Source organism: Carettochelys insculpta, chromosome 15 (assembly GCF_033958435.1).
Source record: "Carettochelys insculpta isolate YL-2023 chromosome 15, ASM3395843v1, whole genome shotgun sequence".
Lineage (NCBI taxonomy): Eukaryota > Metazoa > Chordata > Testudines > Carettochelyidae > Carettochelys > Carettochelys insculpta.
Window position 1 is genome coordinate 20,360,888 of NC_134151.1, and position 6,000 is coordinate 20,366,887.

The 6,000-nt window shown below is 42.7% G+C and overlaps 1 long non-coding RNA gene across 1 annotated transcript in view; it reads left to right on the forward strand.

The window, feature by feature from the left end:
- The window catches only part of LOC142021206 (uncharacterized), a 96,753-nt gene extending 91,796 nt beyond the window's left edge, over nt 1-4,957 (forward strand). The window contains exon 3 of the long non-coding RNA XR_012647620.1: nt 4,678-4,957. This is a non-coding gene — a long non-coding RNA (uncharacterized LOC142021206). The remainder of the gene's footprint in view (nt 1-4,677) is intronic.
- Nucleotides 4,958-6,000: the final 1,043 nt, after the last annotated feature.

The following is a 6,000-nucleotide window of genomic DNA, read 5'->3' on the forward strand; positions in this document are numbered from 1 at the left end:
TTTACTTGCAGGGAGGGGGCTAGGTGTTCTGTAATCCTGAAGCTGGGCCCAGTATTGTGGTACTCAATAATTTGGGTCTTTCCTCACAGTTCTGGCTACTAGGACAACATAGCTAGGAAGCTGAAGTCAATAACAAAGCACTTTTCTTGAATGCATGTGAGTAGGGGAGAAGAACACAGCCTAGCAGCCAGAGTCAGTAGCTATGCCCCTCTTTTTTTCCCCCAGCTGGTCCTTGAGTGGAGAGCACTCATCAGGATGGCCTTCTCCTGCTTTTGGCTAAGAAGTAGGTGGCAGCATTTCTCCTAGCTCATTCCCAGTGTGGTTAGGTGAGAGAGGAGTCTTCCCTTCTCTTGTCTGCGAGGTTCCTGGCCCTGGGCCTTTAGAGATACAGTAATATGATTTGTCTCAAACAGTGATGGGATTTATTTCCTTATTCCTGATGCTGCTTCCTATCACCGACCCTTTCCATCTTGTACATTGGACCTTTACCAAAAAAAAAAAAGCAGTCCTACAGCACCTTAAAGACTAACAATTTTATTTATCAGCTCATGTATGTTAGTCTTCAAGGTGCTACAGGACTGCTTATTTTGTTTTTGTGAAGCTACAGACTAACACGGTTACCCCTCTGAAACACTGGACCTTTGAAAAATCTTAAAAGTACATGCCATATGGGGATGGGGTGACCACTAGTCATCATTACCTTTAAGGACAGACAACTCTGTCAGGGGACTAAAACTGGAGCCTTTAAAGTGTGCTCATTGCACAAAGATGAATAGTAACCACTACCATCCTGCTGTGGTCTAAATACCTGTATGGGCAATAAAATGATTTTAAAAATCAAAGGTTCCTGCTTTTTGCGGTATATAAATTCCACTGAAAGTTGAAGTTAGGGGATGAGGATGATGCTCAAAAGTACATACTTAAGGAATTATGAGAGGAAGGGGGAGAGCCAGGAGTAGACAGAGTCCTGGAAGCCAAGGGAGGACAAAATTTGAAGAGGAGAAGCATGGTTGATGGCATCAAAAGTAGCTGACAAGTCAAGGAGGATGAGGATGGAGTATGAGCTCTATTTAAGTTTTGTTTAGGAAGAGAGCATTGGGGATATTTGTGAGAGACTTGAGTGGAGTACAAGAGTCAGAAGCTGGGTTGGAGAAGGTCTAATTGGAAACTGCTCAAAGAGAAAACAAAAAGGATAAAGGAAGTGAAGCAGTAGCTAGAAAGTGAAGAAGGGGTCAGGAATGAGGTTTTTGAGTAGAGAGATAGTGAAGCATGCTTGTGTCGTGAGCCGAAAGAGTTGTAGGAAAGTGACAAGGAGTAAGAGAAGGGATGAGCATGTGGTAGCCTCTCTTTCCAGTCTGTTTAGATGGTTAAGTGATCATGGTTCAGGAATATGAACAAAGTATCTGTTCCCCACTTAATCCATAAAGGTAGCTCCTTCTGCTGCCTTTAACTGAAATATGCCTTAATGTAGATTCCTATAAGACTTCCAGTGGAGAGGATGCCACTATTCATTAAAGATAGTAGAAAGATGAAACACTTCTCATCCCTTCTCCCCAACTCTATCATCATGGTGTGTAAAAGTATCAGACTGAAAGGTATTCCAGCAAAAGTAGTTGAAGCCAGTGTGGGTGAAGGCCTAGCTATGGTTTATCCCAACAGCTTTAAGTTCATCTCCATTTAGAATATCGTTCTTCCATTCAGCACTTTTTCATTGTGCTTAGTGGGCTTTACGTTCTCAATGGGCAGAATCACAAGCCATCTTGTGCATCTGTGTAAGGAAGTGCAGTGACATAAGGCAGCACAGGAATGGAAGGAAACTCCTTGGAACCACTACATTCCACCCCACCCACCTCACACGAGGGGGAGGTTAGGAGGAGATGGGGAAACTATTGTAGGCAGGAAATAGGCAGTGATCCATTTATGGGTTAGGCAAAGATCCATCTCCTTTCCCAACACTAGGGGAGTACTGGAAAGGAACTAGGAGGCAGATTGTAACACTGGGATTGTGTCACAATCTCAAATCCCAAATGGCTCCAGGGATGGTGCAACAACAGGCTACCACAGTCTCAGGACACACTGTGTAGTCATGATTTATATTATCTCGGTGTATAAAAGTAACATTGTATACAGGCTGAACCTGTCTAGTCTGGCACTCTGTGGTCTGGGAACATCATGCTCCAACATAATTTTAGTTAGTCAGATGTCCACTTATAATGGGTGTGGCCATGTTTCCCACATGCCATAAAGTTTGTTTACGGTCTCCAGTCCAAGCTTTCAGTATTCTGTGCTGTAGAGCCCAGTATGCAATTGAAGTATTGGTAATGCTGCTACACAATATTGACCTCTCATGGTTTGGCAAATTGTTTGATTCAGCACTGGTCAGATCTCTAGTTTGGCACCCTCAAGAGGTACAACCAGTATTTGGAGTAGTATGTAAAGGCTACAGCTAAGTTAAATTCTGTTGGGTCAGATGCTGTCAAATGATATAATCAAATCCATTTCCCACCTAAAGAATTTACAATCTAGTCACATATTATAGCTGACATATCAAGGTCTTAAAACATGAAGTACATACACATGTAAGCTACATCTACAAAACTCAGATCATCCACGCTGAATATGTGTTCTGTCGACAGTAAATCAACAGAGAGTGGCACTTTGTCAGCCAACTTCTGCATCTCCCTGCAGAGGCAGAATGTCTTTCTTGACAGAATTTGTCAACAAAAAGGGATGCTTTGTGGTGCTCTCTGTTGACAGACAGTTTCCTCGTTACTGAGCAGGCCTGTCCGGTGTGCTTCCAGTTGGTCGTTCTGTTGAGAGAGTGGCCAGGCAGTCTGGCTGCTCTCTGTTGATAGAGTGAATCAACACAGCGATCCACTTTTGTGTGTTCCTGAGATCTGTTGACACAAGTTTTGTTGGAAGATATCTTTCAACAGTAACTTCTGGCAACAGATTGCTCTAGTGTTGACATAGCTACAGAGACTATTTTTTCAAATTGTCTTAACTTAAACAGCAGCAAAACACTGACGACAACCTAAACTTTTTTCTGAACTTGGCTGTTTTTTCTTGAAGAAATTGACTTTTCCTGCCCTCAAGGTCATTTTGGTGGAACGTTTAGTGTGGGAGCCAATGCAGAATCTGTGAAATAATTAGTTTTCCCATGTAGGTTACTAGCATCTGATATCAAGCTGAGTCAGGAAAATCTGAAAAAGGTTTTATAGTGCAGCAGTATGTCAGGCTCTACTTGCTTAGGCCCTGCAGTTCAGAGCTTTAGCAGATTTCGTAAGCAACATGTTGTAACTGCAACTGTTTCATGGTAAATTATTTTTTTCCCAAGATTCTGTTCCTTCAAGCTGCTCAGCACAGAAACAATCATATCTAGAACAGGTTTTGTGCAACAGCTTACACAATAGCAACACATTTTCATGTGGCAACTCAGCAAGTAAGTCTGATTATGCCAAAGTCTTTGAAACCTCTAAACAGAATTGAAATATGTATGTCAGTGCTCATTTTCAGCTCTCAATGTACTAATCTACTAAGGGCCAAAACACCTCTTATTGGGGATGAGAGCAGTTAATCAGTTTACATCTTCAGTGCTGCAGAGGGTTCAGACACAGAATTTTGTTTTTCATTAGGATACTTGAATCATTATCACTCGAGTGACAGACAACAAAATAGTCAGTCTTTGGCAAATCATTGTAGTTCTCGAAGCAAATCAGAATTTCAATGTGCTGGAGAAAATGAAGATGACAAATTAAGACAAGCAGTGCACAGGGGTAAATCAATTCACAAGTCTCTGTTGCCTTGATCCCAGTAAACTAGATGACTTTAAAGGGTTGATCATTCTGCTTCTAATTTTAACTCCTGCTACTTGTCAGATTGTGACTGCAGTGCTGCAGCTTGATTGGTAGCTGCAGCTCATGCTGTCACCCTCAAGACAACCTCCTTTTCTTTGTAAATAAATGGTTTGATTTTGGCGGTGTTGAACTATGTTCTGAGATGAACCCTATGGTTATGATGCCTCTCCAACCTAGCAGTTAAAGATAGAAGTACTATGCTTCTTTTCTTTTAATATGCATACTATTTGATTACTACAGGTAAGGCAAGGCAAGGTGTACAGGTAGGCAACACTTCTACTTGAAGAGGAGACTCAGAAATGAGCTTGGAAGGATCAATTTGAATGTACCTATTTAGCATACACAGGAGTGGGCCTACTGCTTCAGCAATAAAGAAGAAGTAATCTCAGCCTTCCCTCACCCTACCCTGAATTTCAGTAGAATGTTTGTGGATTTGACAATATTCAGAAACTCCAAACACTTCCTCCCTGCCAATGCTTTCATATTCTGGCATTGTCTGGAGAGCAACTGAAGAGGGAATGAAGCAACGTATGGATTTGTAGGGTGAAAATTCCTCAGACAGGCCATGGTTTGTGCTTAAGATGCCCTATTTGATACTTAAAGTCTGGAGTAGGCCTATAAACCCAGCTAGCATGAGTAGAAAAATACCTCACTGGCCCCCTTCTCCCTTATCTCCCTCACAAGACCCAGAGAAGGGCAGGAAGGGCCTTGAAGTCTGAAGGGAGGAATAGCTGCCTCAGCAACTACATTCCAAGGAGAGGCCCTGCATGTGGAAACTAATTGTTAGTGCTGTTAATGATTTGTGCTTTAAATCTTCCAGGTAACCCCTCCGCCCCCCGGCTACACCAGTGTGGAGGCATCACCACATCCTCTAACCTATCTTGACATGAATCGGTCATTGTGTATCTGTTTTGTTTACCATGTAGAGGAAACCACCTGTACTAGAGATAAAATGTTCTATTCGCTATGGGCGGGGATACTCTGTAACCTTTTTTAGATAATTGGCTTACTGTGCTCATTTCACCTTGCTGCTAGAACCTATCCAGGCGTGGGTGATGCCCATGGTGTAGTTTCCCCCCACCCATCAGTAATCTATATAATCCATTGTAATCTATTGTCTGGCAGTGCTTCACTGAGTCCTGATGGGCTAAGTGGCACTCCATCAGCTGTGTGTGTAATAAACCCTCTTGCTTGCTTCATACATGGTGTCCAGACTTTGTTGAACAGATTCATGTGATTTTGAGCTTGGCTAGGAGCAGGTTATGCTGCAAATTGTAAGCCATAGCCTCTGAGGTGGGCAAACAGATTTCAAGGTGCTGACAACTCTGAGGGGCAGGACAATAAGGGGAGGAGGGTGAACCCATTGGCAAATCTTGTATCATTTTACAGTCTTTTTATCTTCTCTGTTGGCTTCTGAATACAGTCTCTGAGCTTCCACCTTGGGTGCTCTTGTTTTGCTGTTGTTGGCCCATGGAGTACTCTTTGGCCAAACTGAAGAAACGAATTCATCTTCATTCATGTTTTCCCAGGTCCCAGATCTCTTTCTGGAGTGTTGCCTTATTATGCATGCCCTGGGCTCCAGGGCTTCCCCAAACAAGCAGTTAGCTTGATTGCTTCCCCTATCTACTAGCCCTTCTGCAGTGTCTCTCCTCATTCTCTCTCACCAGGAGTTTTCAAAGGTCACAGACAACCCATGAAGTAATGGAAGGCAGAGAGCCTTTAACATTCTAGCGCTCACATACTAACTAACCTTCCATTGCTCTCTAAAGCTTTTTCACTGTGACTTTGTCTGGAAATGGGTCCTTTGGCTTTGACAGGATCTCAGCGCGCAGAGAAAAAACAATATTATGATGCTCAGCTTGCAGAACAAAGAGGGTCAGACTCCGATGAAAGCTGTTGTGCTGAAAAGTGACACTTGACACTTTCTTAATGGGAGGAGACTCATAACACTTACCAAGAGCCCTAGTCTGTGTCTGCAAATCTCAATGTACTCTATGGAGAAGCATCATCATCTCTGTTCTTAGAGATGGAAAAACTGAAGCAGAGAGGTAAACTGTAACCTGTCAAATTCATTGAAAGAACCAAGAAAAGAGCTTGGGTCTTCAGAAGCTCTCCTGCATATATGATCTGCTTGTATGATGCA